Source organism: Bos indicus, chromosome 1, assembly GCF_029378745.1.
Source record: "Bos indicus isolate NIAB-ARS_2022 breed Sahiwal x Tharparkar chromosome 1, NIAB-ARS_B.indTharparkar_mat_pri_1.0, whole genome shotgun sequence".
Classification (NCBI taxonomy): Eukaryota; Metazoa; Chordata; class Mammalia; order Artiodactyla; family Bovidae; genus Bos; species Bos indicus.
The window spans coordinates 1,159,035-1,174,762 of record NC_091760.1 but is presented as its reverse complement, the minus strand read 5'-3'; the positions used below and the strand labels follow the sequence as shown (position 1 = coordinate 1,174,762).

The following is a 15,728-nucleotide window of genomic DNA, read 5'->3' as shown; positions in this document are numbered from 1 at the left end:
CTAATAAAACCTATGCTTTTTGGTCAGGATAAAGATAGTGAAACTTACTTCTAAAACTGACCCTACATTTTTACAATGGATCAAGAGTCATTCATGTACTACTCACCTTCACATCACCTTCTAGGCATTTTGAGAATGGAGATTTAGGTTGTGGATGGAGCTTCCAAGACTCTGATGCTGGGAGGGATTGGGGGCAGGAGGAGAAGCGGACGACAGAGGATGAGATGGCTGGATGGCATCACTGACTCAATGGACGTGAGTCTGAGTGAACTCCGGGAGTTGGTGATGGACAGGGAGGCCTGGCGTGCTGCAATTCATGGGGTCGCAAAGAGTTGGACACGACTGAGCAACTGAACTGAACTGAATTTTTTTTAAATGGTGACAGTAGCAACGATGTAGCAAAATTAGATCTCTCACATATTGCCTCTGAGAATATTAAAATGGTACAGCCATTCTGTGGTTTTCAGTCTGTTTGCCCTCTGATGGAGAAGGATAAGAGGCTTATGAAAGCTTCCTGATGGGATAGACTGACTGTGGGGGATAATGAGTATTTTTCTGATGGGCGGGGCCATGTTCAGTAAATCTTTAATCCAATTTTCTGTTGATGGGTGGAGCTGTGTTCCCTCCCTACTATTTACCTGGGACCAAACTATGGTGGAGTTAATGAATGGATGGATGGCATCACTGACTCGATGGACGATGGATGTGAGTCTGGGTGACCTCCAGGAGTTGGTGATGGACAGGGAGGCCTGGCCTGCTGCGATTCATGGGGTCGCAAAGAGTCGGACAGGACTGAGCGACTGAAGTGAACTGGGCAAGCCTCAGGCAATCCCAGAGGCTGCCCCACCACCGGCCCCACCATCAACCCAGCCCCATCCTCACAGGCGACCGCACGTGCTGCGCGCATGCAAACACACACCCACAGAGACACATAGACACAAATACACAAACACAAACCCAGACTCTGAGATGGGTCAAGAGCCAGAAACCCCAGGTATCAGAGACAGAGAAAGAGAGAGAGAGAGAGAGGCATCAAGAGGACCACACAGGCTTCCCATCCCTTGACCTCCACACACTCCACCCTCCATTCTGAGTATCCACCCGGCCCCCCACCGTCGACGCGACCACACCCTCGCCCACCGACACACTCACACACACACTCTCACTCACTCACCCTCTGGCCTGGGGACTGGGTCTGGGTCTTGCCTAAGGTAGCCAAGCCGAAGGGGACCTTTGAGATCTCAGCTGCGAACAAGAAGTCTTGGAGACCCTACTGGTGACTGCCAGCCCCAGGCACCGTGTCCATCCTGGGCTCAGCCCAAGGCTGACGCCCCTCCCTTGGGGAAGCTGCTAATTCCTCACAGCCTTTCTCTGAGGTATGTCATGGTGGGTGCCAGTGTGTCTGTCTCGGGTCGGATGCCATTCTCTCTCCCGTGTCCGTCTCGCGTTTTTCATCTGTCAGTGGCTCTGTGTCTCCCTCTCTCTGTCTGTGCCTCCGTGTGTGTGTGTCTGTGTGCAGTTGTGTGTGCTCGCACACGTGTCTGTCTCCCCCTCGCCACCTTTGAGTCTGTCTCTGAACCTTCGTCTCTTTCTGGCTCTGTGTTTCCTGATACCGGGCCTCCCATCCCTTCCTCTGCCCCCGGCCTCTCCTAGGTGCTATGACTCTGGCTCTTGCTGGCGAACTTGTGTCTGTCGTCTGTCTCACTTGGCCTGGCTGCGTGTGAGTGTCTGTGTGTCTGTCCGTGTGCTTGCCTGTCGCTCATCTGCTCTCTCAGGAAGGCCCTGCGCTTGGGGGGTGGCGTGGAGCAAGGGGGCGTCTCGGTAGGGCAAAGGGGCGGGGCTGACGCTCTCCAGTCGATCATGCTGGTGGCTCCCCGTGCGTTTGGGCACCGGGCAGGTGCAGAGCATGAGGGGCTCTCCGGCCCCAGCTGGACTGCACCTAGGCCCAAAGGAAGCTCAGAGGACCGCACGCCTCCGGGGCCACGTGGCCCTATGCAGCGAATGGGATGGGGTGGGCCTGGAGACGCCCAGGGTGGGAGAGCGCTGAGACCTCCTCGACCCTCACCCAATCTTCAAGCTTCCACACACATTCCCAGCCGCCTGCTCTGGGTCCCAGAAGCCTTCCGGACGCGGGTGCTGGCCAAGGGTGGCAGTGTGTGGGGGCCGGGAGGCTTCGGCCAGCCGCCCGGCTGCCCGCCCTGGCTGCCTGGAGTCTGGTGGCCGGTCCTGCGGCGCATATACAGCGCATGTCAGGGGAGAAGTGTGCCTGGCTCTCCCAACCAGCAGGCAGGTCAGAGCGAAATTGAGACGCAGCGCAGGGCTTTCAGGGTGCCTGGCAGCAGCCGCCTCTGTCTACAAGCCTGAATAGGCCTGATCTCATCTGATCTCGGAAGCTAAGCAGGGTCAGGCCTGGTTAGTACTGGATGTGAGACCACTTGGGAATACCAGGTGCTGTCGTCTTTTTGCCTCCCCTCTCCTTTCGCCCCAGGGCTCCAGCTGCAGTTAGCGCTGCAAAACCTACCTGCCCCTGATGTTCCCATTTCTGTGCCCAGAAAATGAGACTAACTACAATATACCTGCAACCACAATAAGCACCCACACACCCAGGCTATTTTCCAGCTATACTTACATGCTATGAGGACATGATCCCTTTTCAGTACATGTAAAACACAAAATGACACGCTCATGTCATTAGGTATTTTTAAAATTAGATTAGCACTTTGCCCTTCTTTACACATCAGTCATTTTACTTATCTCGATAGCTAGTTTCTATTTTATGTCAGGAAGTATCTACTAAGATAGTCACTGTTCATATTATTCTCTTAAGTCTGTACACGATGGAAGCCAACTCCCTAGCCTGGAAGGACGGGGTCCTGGGCACCGTATCTGACTTTTGACAGTTGACTTTGCACTTTCAACAAGAGATAATGTGCCCTCGCTAAGAGGCACTGAGTGATTGTCATCTGAGACAGAATCTATGGGACTGCAGCTTCTTCACGTGGGGCGGATGCATGTTGATGTATGGCAAAACCAATACAATATTATAAAGTAAAAATAATAATAATAATAAAAAGAAAACCTAAGGGATAGCCAAGCTACATTTCCTTCTGTTTTTTAAGCTAGGGGATGCTTTCTGTGAAGCTTACATGGGGGTTACAAAAATAAAGACATAAAAGAGCCTCCAGGAACTACCAGTGATCGTGGATTGGAGTCGGAGAATGACTTCTCCTACCCATCTTTGCATCGCAGTGAGGAACTGAGGCCCAGACACAGCTGGTAGGGAGACAAAGACGAGTCTGTCTCCCCACTGTCCCACTTCTCCCCATCCCAGACTGGCACACAGACCAGATGCCTGACAACACATAGCAGTCACTCTGGGGGATACCTCAGACTTTTCTAATTTAGCAGCATTTTAGTGTACATATGTGACAATGCACGGAAAAAGTAAAAGGCATTCATGGTTTAAATCATACAACATATTGTTAACCTTCATTGAAAGTTCATTTCACCTGGATTAAAGCATGGTCTCCACCTGGGCCCCACGAGCCTCCTTTGGGCTTCTCCTGTCCCGCCGCCCCACCCTCTGTGCCATCCCCACCTGCTAAGCACAGTCTGGCCGCACTAGCCTTCCTGCTGCCCTGTGCACACAGTCCTGCTCCCTCCAGGGGATCTGGGTGTGTGAGGATCTCTGAACACACACACACCCTCCTTCTCCCTGCTCCATGGAGCACCCCATTCCCTGTTGCTCTCTCCACAAAGTCGATCCTCAAACAAAATGCTATAGAATTCACTTGTTTGCCGACTTATTTCTCTATCTTACTTGACTAAATCAAACTCTATGAAGTCAGATACTTTGTAGATTCTTTTCCTTACTGACTCCCCAGCACCTAGAACAGTGCCTGACACACAGTAGATGTATGAAATATTTGTTGAGTGTTGTGTGAGGGGATGAAAGGTGAGAACAAAGAATGGTGAAACCACGGAAACAAAGCGGGAGCCCCAGGAGAGTGGGTGCTGAGCAGGGCACACGTCACCATGCCATTGCTAGGGCTGCACCTAAGTTCAGGGTACATCTTTCAGAACACAATCACTGAGAACAGCATGGCATAATCACTCACCAACAGGTATCACTGTGGCAACAATACTAACAAACAGCTTTAATACACAAGTGTTTTCCCAAATACTGTATTTCACTAAGTTAATCAAAAGATGTTTCTCTTATACTGACAGATCTCTATTTTCAACTCAACACAAGAGCTGGCCATTTTTGAAGAAAGATCTTTAACATCAAAGTGAGGACAGTTAATATTAAAGCAAATCCAGGCTCTAGAACACTTCTGTTTTCTGCTGGTTTGAATCATCTTCAAATCCTCCAAAACAACAGACTTGAGACAAGACCCTGGGGCTTTGTAGAAACGAGGACATTTTCTCTTCGTTTTCTGTCTATGCAGGCGATGCAGGCAGAGCCCACAGGGTCTCTAGGGGGGTCACAAATAGCCTTTCCCTTAGAGACACATACAGTGTTTCCTGTTTTTTGTTGTTGTTGTTGTTTTTTAATAGTCCTAGGTCATGCAACCGGCTCCAAAAAGCAAACATCTGGATTCTGATGGTAAAAAGAATGTCACCACCTCACCAAAACAAAGAACTAGAGAGTGTTATCAATATTCCACTGTTTAAAAATATATATATATATATATATATATATATATATTCCACTGTTTTGAACACCTACACCTAAACTTTGATCTGAATTGAGTTCATCCTCTCACCCTCACCTCTTTCACTACTTCCTTGAATCAGTGTGTTATGATGCCTAGGAGAAATTTATACATCAAAATATTCTCTTCAAGATCATAAGCTGGAGCACAGGAGTTCTAGAGGGTCCAGATTTTAAGGTGAAAGAAATGTACAGAATAGCTACAAAGTAAGGGGGAAAATGAGAATAATCAAGAGAAGAAAGAAAAACAAACATCGAGGAGAAGGGAAACAAGAAGAATAAGAAGGAAAAAGAAGGAAGGGGAAGCAAAAGAGTAAAGGGAAGCATGAAAACTCACAAAGGGCTGCCCACCGAGGGACACACAGGCTGGGCTCTGCCCAGTGAAGGGCCTCTGAGTACTGGGCCAGTCAGGAGCCAGTGGGCAGGTAGGGGAGAAACCCACCGTGTTCCAGTGTCCTCAGAGTGTGGACCCCTCATGCAAACTACCAGGGCACTGGCCTCCCACCCCTCCTCCCAAAACTGGGGAGCTTCTCAGAACTGCCTTCTGTCAGCCCTGCATCCGCAGACAGTCCCTCTTCATCATCAGGACAGGTGTTTTCAGAGTGACCCAGGGAGAGCTCTCAAGAGCACATCTCAAACTGCCAACTCCTCTACCCACCCTTCCTAAGGGTTAAGAAGCTCAGTTTAGTTCAGTTCAGCAACTCAGTCAGGTCTGACTCTTTGCCACCCCAGGGACTGCAGCACACCGGGCTTCCCTGTCCATCACTAACTTGGAACTTACTCAAACTCACGTCCTTCAAGTCGGTGAAGCCATCCAACTAGAAGTCCAAGAAACTAGACTGGTTTTAAAAAAACATTATTTTCTGAAGTAGAGTGGGAGAAAGAACATTCTTGACAAATATTTAAATGCTCCATTAAAAAAAAAAAAAAACCTCACAAAAATTTCTGGGTGCTCCACAATTCCAAATATGCTTCAAAAATGATCTCTTTGTCATCACAAATAAGCCAGTGACTTACAAAACAAAACACACCTGGATGAGGTTTACATCTGTAGAGAGGACAGGAAGAAAAAAGATAGGATATGCAACTCAATGGACATGGGCTTGGGTGGACTCCAGGAGTTGGTGATGGACAGGGAGGCTTGATGTGCTGTGGTTCATGGGGTCACAAAGAGTCGGACACAACTGAGCGACTGAACTGAACTGAACATGGGCTGATTTAACAAAAACTAAACATGGAAAATCATCTCCAGGAGACATGGTTGATCTGCTTGAGAGCATTTTATTCCTGTGTCAGGTGGCAGGTTGAGAGATAACACCCCCTGGCCCCTTACAGAATCTCTGCTTTTCCTCAAGTGAACATGGAGTCAAGCATCAGGACAAACCCAGAAATCAGTTGAGAATGTACTTCACAGTATATTTCATCCCACAGAAGCTATTTTATTTAGAAGCCATAGAAACACTTTTTTTGTTTTTTTTGTTTTTTTTTTTCTTCCAATTTTATTTTATTTTTAAACTTTACATAATTGTATTAGTTTTGCCAAATATCAAAATGAATCCGCCACAGGTATACATGCGCTCCCCATCCCGAACCCTCCTCCCTCCTCCCTCCCCATACCATCCCTCTGGGCCGTCCCAGTGCACCAGCCCCAAGCATCCAGCATCATGCATCCAACCTGGACTGGCAACTCGAGAAACACTTCTTTTGGATACTAGAGGACAGAAGAGTTGTCCTTCTGAGACTATTTCTTTTCATCTCACAGCCATGGGGCATGATCCAGCTGTGTTCCCACTTCCCTTTCTACCTTAAACCTGAGGGATGAATGTCAACCACCTTTAAAAACTGCAAGTCCTTCTGAAATTCATTTCAGCATTTTGGTTCACCTCAGTGCTATACTCAATTCCTTTCAATTTGATCTATTTCCCTCTCTCATCTTTTTGTATACCTCACATATTCATAAGCTGCTCATATATTTTTTTTTGGAATCAAGGTGGATTACCATTCTTTCAGCCAGCGAGTAAACACAGGTCTTAGGATTCCTATACAAAAAGTTTGTCATGTTTCTACCAGCTATCCTTCTATATTTTCCTCCAGGATTTTCTGTGCCCAAATTGCTTTTGTAAAATCAGTCGTCTGTTCAATCTCTTGACCATTCACATTTTTAAAGAAAGATAATGGACTTGGACTTCCCTGGTGGTTCAGTGGTTAAGAATCTACTTGCTAATACTGGGGACAGGAGTTTGATCCCTGGTTCAGAAAGATCCCACATTCCAAGGGACAAGTAAGTCCACGAGTTGCAACGACTGAAGCTGGAGTGCCTAGAGCCCATGCTCCACAACAAGAGAAGCCACTGCAATGAGAAGCCCCAGCACCACAACTAGAGAAAGTCTGCACATAGCGACAAAGACCCAGCCCAGCCAGAAATAAATAAATAAAATTAAATTTTTCAGAAAGCATTTACTCAAACAAAGAAAAAAAGGGACTTTCCACAGTCCAGTGGTTAAGACTCCATGTTCCCACTGCAGGGGGCCCAGGTTTGATCCCTGGTTGAGGAACTAAAAATCCCACATGTAGCAATGAAGATCCTATGTGCTGCAACTAAGACCAGGAACAGCCAAATAAACATATATACTTAAAAAAAATTTTTTTACAAAAAAGGAAGATAACGGCCTTGATTTTCCAAAGATGCACCAAGAATGATCAAGTCACTCTCACACCTTGACCCTGTTCTCCACGAATTCAAAACTAAAATTAAGTCTCTCTGCATAAATCTATCAAATAACATTTGGAGCTTGGTGATGAGCCCTTAAAATGGTCCTCAGGCTCTTTCAGCACACACAGAATTCCATCAAATATAATACTTGCATTCATGTGCTAAGTAGATATTTTATTAATATTTATATATTTTCAGCAAAAGATCTTCATTTGTTCACTCAATACTTAAGTATATACTGTATCCAAAGGTCTTGAAATGTTAGGAGTCTACACAGAAGACAGATAGTAGATACAGATCAGATCTAAACCTAAGTAATTCACATGATAGAGATATGAATAAAATGCCAGGAGGCTCCAGAAAAACCACCGTGGTCAGGGTGGGTTGCATCAAATAAGTAAAGGGAAATGGAGAGAGAGAAGATAAGGAGAAAAGATAACTGGAAAGGATCTCTTCTTATTAACGTTTCTGCTACAAACTTCTGGAGCAAGCACATTAGTCTCGAACTTCCTTTCCAGCCTGTCCTTCTAGGAGATTTCACTCTATGGACTTCAGATGGTCAGCCTCAGCACCTCAGGCTTCTTTGTGAAGGAAACACAAAGACACTGTAGGAACTGAAGATCCCCAAGAACCCACAACCCCTGAGGCCTCACTGCAGCCTCTGCACCTAGATTCATGTAGAGGAAGGTCAGTTTCTTCACCAGTAGATGAAGGTGGAGAAAACCAGTTTCACAAAATGGATTGTGGAAAAACAGAAGTGCAGTCCCTGAGAAAGGCAGAAAAGGCAGCACCACGAATCTGAATTGGCCTGCCATGTGGATTAGTGGGGCTTTCCAGGTGGTACTAGGGGTAAAGAATCTGCCTGCCAATGCAGTAGACAAAGGGACCCCAGTTTAATCCTTGGGTTGGGAAGATGGCAATGGAAACCCACTCCAGTATTCTTGCCTGGAGAATCCCTTGGACAAGGAGACTGCGGGATATAGTCCATAAGTTCACAAAGAGTAAGACACGACTGAAATGACTTAGCATGCACACATGGGGATTAGTAACCAGTGTAAAGAAGAGCCAAAAGGCCAAAGAAAAGTCAAAGGAAAACCAAGTTGTCAATTTTCTAAGATAGAACCACAAGTCTTTCTTCTTCAGAAAGAAAAATAATCAGTGAGTTGTTTTACTTTAAAACAAAGCTGAAAGGGACCACATGCTACAAACAGTAATTTTAGCTGTAAAGTCACTACACACAGATCACAGTCAAGTGCACTGGAAATAGTTTATCACTATTAATAATCATATTATCAGTATTTGCAATTAATATGTATTTTTCAAAAAACGTAGGGTCTATGCATGGTTTTCAGTGTTACTGACATTCTCACTTGCCTGCTTACGACAGGGAGGGTGAATGGCCCCAGAATGAGAATGCCCTGCAGAATCCCACAGAATCACAGTAGGAAAAGTTTTAGCAAGGGCCATTAGACCATTTTGGACAAAACAGTTACTGGGCTCTTGGGTTTATTAACAGATCAGCTGGAGAAAAATAAGTCACTACATTAAACTATTTTCTACTTATCTCCATCATCCTCTTTAAGAATACACATTTTAAAAGGAGACAAATTGCTATATTAAAAATTGTTGCTCTGGCATTTTGCAAGTTATATCGAATAACAAAGAAAAAATTAGTTTGCAAACGTCTCGGCCTCAATTCCAACTATCATCTCTTACCAAACTAAAATTCATATTATCACTAAGTAACTTTCTGTCTAGCATTCCTCCAGTTTACAAAAAAAAAAAAAAAAATCAGTAACATAAAATGTTTCATAACTTTTTAAATTGCCCTAAAATTTTAGAGGATAATATAAATGTTTCAGTTAAAGTTGAGAAGTTCAACCTAGTGATGAAAACAATGAAAACATCACCCTAATCATTGGTGTAAAACACAAGATATGAACAACTGTTAAAATATCTCTCTATGAAATTGATTGATTCTACTGTAGCTACACCTAGCTATTTCCTAACCAGGAAGAAACTTCTAGAAAAACATCTACTTCTGCTTTATTGACTACTCCAAAGCCTTTGACTGTGTAGATCACAACAAACTGTAGAAAATTCTCAAAGAAATGGAATAGCAGACTACCTTACTGCCTCCTGAGAAATCTGTATGCAGTTCAAGAATCAACAGTTAGAACTGGACATGGAACAACAGACTGGTTTCAAATTGGGAAAGCAGTATGTCAAAGCTGAATATTGTCACCCTGCTTATTTAACTTAGATGTAGAGTACATCATGTGAAATGCCAGGCTGGATGAAGCACAAGCTGGAATCAAGATTGCTGGGAAAAATATCAGTAACCTCAGATATGCAGATGACACCATCCTTATGGAGGAACCCTGAGTTTCCTGCCTCAAGCCAAGATGGGGCCCTAGTCGCCTGCACCAACTCGAGAGGAATCCCGAGAGGCCCCCCCACAACTCGAAAGGATTCTTGACTTCCCAGAAACAACATGAGAGGCTCCCTCAGGTCCCCATGGTAACTCAAGGGAACCCACACTTCCTGCCGCAACTCAAGAAACACCTTGAGATGCCCCCTTCAATGCGAATTGAGGCCTGATTCCCCTGCCGTGACTCCAGAGCACTCCCGCACTCGCCCTCGCAACTTGAATGGAGATTTAACTTCCCTGAGTTAAACACAAGAGGCTCCCTGAGTTCCTCGTGGTACTTGGAGAGGAATCCCAAGCCTCCCGCCGCAACTCGAGACAAACCAAGAGATTCCCCCGTCAACGCGAGATGAGGCCCTTTTCTCTTGCAGTACCTCGAGAGCAATCCCAAGTTCCCTCTCAAAACTCGAGAGGAGGTTTGATTCCCTTCATGCAACTCAAGGGGGCCCAGAGATCCCCGTCACAACTCGAGGTGAAAGCCGAGTTTCCCGCCACTACTCGAAAAGAGCCCTGTGTGTCCCACCTCATGTGGACATGAGGGCCCATTCCCTTCTTCAGCTCAAGAAGAATCCCAACTTCCCCTCGCACCACAAGAGGAGGCCTGTGTCACCAACTGAATCTCAAGTGGAACCCCGCGGATCCTGCTGCAAGGAAAGAGGACGCCAGATAAGTCCTGATTCCCCTCCACCGGCTGCAATGGAACAGTGAGTATCCCCTCACAACAGGATGGGAGGCCTGTCGCCCAAGCCTATTCTCTTGAAAAAGCCCAAATTCCCCGCCTGAACTCCACCAGAGGCCTGATACCCCTTTGAAAACTGGAGAGGAATGCAGAGTTCCATGCCTCAATACCAGACGAGGCCTGACTCCCTAGTTGAACCTTGATATGAAGCCCGAGATCCCTGTCGCCGCCGGAGAGGAACACTGAGTTTCCCGACTGAACTCTAGACACAGCCCTATTCACCGGCAGCGACTCAAGAGGAATCCCGACGTGTCCCTCACAACTCGAAAAGAGACCTTACTACTCTGAGGCAACACGAGTTGGTCCCTGAGGTCCCCGTGGCAACTAGAGAGGAACCCCAAGCTTCCCGCCACAACTCGAGAAAAACCACGAGATTCTCCCCTCAACGTGAGATGAGGCCCTTTTCCAGAGCAGTGTCTCCAGAGAAATCCCACATTCCCTCTTGAAACACGAAAGGGTACTTGACACCCTTGATGCAACTCAGGAAGGTCCCCGAAATACCCGTCCCCACTTGAGAGGAACACCGAGTTTCACGCCACAACTCAAGAAGAGCCCCGTTTTCCCCCTCCTCAACTCGAGATGAGGGTCGATTCCCCTGCTTCGTTGGGAAAGGAATCCGGACGTTGCCATCGCCCCTCAAGAGGAGGCCAGTCTCACCTTGAAACTCGAGCACATCCCAGGGAGTTGTGCCTCAATTAGAAAAGACCCTGATTTCCCCATCCACTCCAGATAAGCCTGATTCCCTTGCACGGACTTGACTGGAACCCCGAGAATTGACTCAAAACACGAAGGGAGGTGTGACAGCCCCGTGGCACCTTGAGAAAAAGCCCCAGACCCCTATGTCCACTCGAAAGGAAGACTGACACCCCTTTTACACTTCGAGAGGGAAGCGGACTTCCATGTCTCCCCACGAGACGAGGCCTGACTCCCCTGTTGAAACTCCATAGGAAGCCCGAGATCCATGTCAGAACTGGAGAGGAACCCTGAGGTTCCGGCCTCAACTCAAGATGAAGCCCTATGCCCCTGCACTGACTGGAGAGGAATCCCGAGAGGCCGCTCACAACTCGAACGGAGACTTGACTTTCCTGAGGCAACACGAGAGGGTCCGTGAGGTCCACATCGCAACTAGAGAGGAGCCCCCAAATTCCTGCCAAGCCTCGAGGAAAACCACGGGATTCTCCCCTCAACGCAAGACGAGGCCCTTTCCCACTGCAGCGTCTTGAGAGAAATCCCACATTCCCTCCTGAAACTCGAAATGGTACTCGACACCCTTTATGAAACTCCAGAAGTTCCCCGACATACCCGTCCTCACTCAAGAGGAACACCGAGTTTCCCAGCACACCTCAATCTGAGCCCCTTTGCCCCTCCTCATCTCGAGATGAGGGTCGATTCCCCTGTTTTGACTGGAAAGGAATCCTGACGTTCCTGTCGCACCTCAAGAGATGGCCAGTCTCACATTGAAACTTGACAGGAACCTTCGTGGGTCGTGTCACAATCCCAAAGACACTGATTTCCCCATCCACTCGAGATAAGGCCTGATGCCCCTGCACCGATTTGAATGGAACCCCAAGAATCAAGTCACAACACAAAGGGGCACTGACACCCCAGGTGCATCCTCCAGAAAAAGCTGCAGTTTCCAAATCCAACTTGACAAGAGGCCTGACACACCATTCACAACTCGAGAGGCAAGCCGAGTTCCATGCCTCAACACAAGACGAGGCCTAACTCCCCTGTTCAAACTCTACAGAAACCCCGAGATCGATGTCAGAAATGGAGAGGAACTCTGAGGTTCCTGCCTCAACTCGAGATGAGGCCCTACTCATCCCTGCAGTGACATGAGAAGAATCCTGAGGTTCCCCTCATAACTCAAAAGCAGATCTGACTTCCTGAGGAAACACAAGCGGGTCCCCCAGGTCCCCACACAACTCGAAAGGAACCCTAAGCTTCCTGCCACAACTCCACAAAAACCATGAAATTCTCCCCTCCACACGAGATGAGGTCTGTTTACGCTGCAGCGTTTCCCAAGAAATTCCACGTTCCCTCTTGGATCTCGAAAGGGAACTTGACACCCTTTATGAAACCCCAGAAGCTTCCCGAGATACCCGTCCCCACTCAAGAGGAATGCTGAGTTTCCCGCCACAACTCAAGAAGAGCCCCGTTTTCCCCTCTTCAACTCGAGATGAGTGTCAATTCCCCTGCTTCGTCTGGAAAGGAATGCCGGGGTCCCCGTCACCCCTCAAGAGGAGGCCGGTCTCAAATTGAAACTGGAGAGGAACCCGGGGGTCTTGCCACAATTCAAAAGACACAGATTTCCCCATCCACTCGAGATAAGGCCTGATTCCCTTGCACTGATTCGAATGGAACCCCGAGAATCAACTCACAACACGAAGGGAGTACTGATACCCCAGTTGCAAATTCGAGAAAAGCCCCAGGTCCCCAATTCAACTCGACTGGAGGCCTGAAACCTCTTTTACAGCTTGAGAGGAAAGCAGAGTTCCATGCCTCAACACAAATCGAGACCTGACTCCCTGTTTGAAACTGCAGATACACCCCGAGATCCACATCAGAACAGGAGAGGAACCCTGAGGTTCCCGCCTCAACTGGAGTTGAGGCCCTCTTACATTACACTGACCTTAGAGGAATCCTGAGAGGCCCCTCACAACTCGAAAAGATTCCTGACTTCCCATAGGCACCATGAGAAGCTCCCTGAGGTCACCGTCGCAACTCGAGGGAACCCAAAGTTTCCTGCCACAACTCGAGAAAGACGTCCAGACTCCCTCTTCAACGCAAATTGAGGCCCGATTCCCCTGCCGTGACTCAAGAGCAATCCCACGCTCCCCCTCGCAACTCGAATGCTGACTGGACTTCCCTGGGACAACACGAGAGGCTCCCTGAGTTCCCCGTGGTAACGAGAGAAACGCCAAACTTCCCGCCACAACTCGAGAAAACCACGGCATTCCCCCGTCATCGTCATCGTGAGATGAGGCCCTTCTTTTCCTGCAGAGCCTAGAGAGCAACCCCGAGTTCCCTCTCAAAACTCCATAGGAGGCTTGACTCCCTTTAGGCCACTCAAAGGGCTCCAGGAGATACCCGTCGCAACTCCAGAGGAGAGCAGAGTTCTTTGCTTCAACTCGAGACGAGGCCTGACTCCCCAGGTGAACCTTGAACGCAACCCCGAGATCCCTGTCGCCACTGGAGAGGAACATGGAGTTTCTGGACACAAGTCTAGATGAGGCCTATTTCCCCTGAAGTGACTTGCGAGGAATCCCGAAGTGCCTGTCACAACTCGAAATGATACTTGACTTCCCTGAGGCAATAAGAGCGGGACCCTGAGGTCCACGTTGCAACTCAAGAGGAACTCCAAACTTCCTGCCAAGCCTCAAGGAAAACCACAGGATTCTCCCCTCAAAGCAAGATGAGGCCCTTTCCCACTGCAGCATCTCGAGAGAAATCCCACGTTCCCTCTTGAAACTCGAAACGGTACTTCACACCCTTTATGAAACTCTGGGAGTTCCCCGACATACCCGTCCCCACTCGAGAGGAACACCGAGTTTCCCGGCACACCTCAATCTGAGCCCCTTTGCCCCTCCTCATCTCGAGATGAAGGTCGATTCCCCTGCTTTGTCTGGAAAGGAATCCCGACGTTCCCGTTGCTCCTCAAGAGGAGGCCGGTCTCACATTGAAACTCAACAGAAACCCTCGTGGGTCGTACCACAACCCCATAGGCACCGATTTCCCCATCCACTTGAGATAAGGCCTGATGCCCCTGCACCGATTCGAATGAAACCCCGAGTATCATGAAAAAACATTAAAACCATCTTTAGTGAAAAATATCCATATAGAAAAGGTCACGCCAATCCCATTATTCACCATGTCTACTTTAAATCCATCAAGTTTGTGCAAATCACTGAAAATCTCAGTAACACTCTTTAAAAAAAAATTATTTAATTTTTTAACTTTACAATATTGTATTGGTTTTGCCATATATCAACATGAATCTGCCACAGGTATACATGTGTTCCAAAAAAAAAAAAAAGGATGAGAAGAAAAGATATATTTATACAATTGAACAATTGCTGAAAGGAAGGTGGGGCTGTGGATTACATTATACTGTAGAAACCATATGATTTCCTGATTTTGGGGATTATGTGCAGGTTTTTTCAGGAGAACGCACCCATTTTGGATAAAGTATATAGAGTATTTTAGATGATGTGGCAAATGCGAGCCCTTTCCCCATTGCTAGGAGTTTTCTGTACATTTTAAATTCCTGGAAAGTAAATTATGTTTCAAAACAAACAAGTCAATACCATAAAAGAAAATCAGATTAGACAGGCATGAAACTTTCCTATAGAGGTCAAGACTTACCCAGACGAAGTTCAAGGGATGCTGTGATGCTCACTGCCCTCGAAGGAGTCCACATGGAATGAAGAAGTACTGTGGGAAGTCTATTAGTAACCACCATGCCTTGGGTCCTCTGGATGACCTATTGCAGGAGAAACAGATTTTACAAATAAAAATTTCCCCATAACTTTGAGAGAGTCATTTCTTAGGCAGGTTGATAAGTCTAGGGGTCCCCAAGGAGAGAGGGGTCTGGAATTCTCAAGGAGGAAGAAAGGATAAACTTTTTTTTTTCTTCTCTACATTTCTTAGGATTATATAACAATAATGTATCCTGCCTGAGGACAGTCTCTGAATTAAACCTTCTGGCTAATTCTGTTATCTTAAAATGTAAATTATGGGAGTAGGTCTGGTGAGGTCTTTACAACCTCCTGACATTCTTTGGATTCATTGGAGAGTATGTAACTTCATTGCTAACACTAGCAAGGGGGTACCCTTTCTGCCCCCTTCTGATGCCCATGTCAGAAGCTTTCTCTATCTCCTTTATATTTCAGTAAAACTTTATTACACAAAAGCTCTGAGCGATCAAGCCTCATCTCTGGCCCCAGATTGAATTCTTCTCCTCCGAGGGCCAAGAATCCTGGTGTCTTCACGTGATTCAACAACAACCTTTCAACTTCACAAAAAATTGTTAGACTACATTCAGTAAAGTTGAACAATTTCCAATCAATTTCCAATCATATAAAATACTACAACTTACAATCCCAATAAATATACAAAAATCACTTGCGTT

At 47.0% G+C, this 15,728-nt stretch overlaps 1 pseudogene; it reads right to left on the bottom strand.

Annotated features, from left to right (window-relative positions):
• The window catches only part of LOC139180574 (olfactory receptor 5D18-like), a 47,902-nt pseudogene extending 32,826 nt beyond the window's left edge, over positions 1-15,076 (bottom strand).
• Between the last annotated feature and the right edge of the window lie 652 nt (positions 15,077-15,728).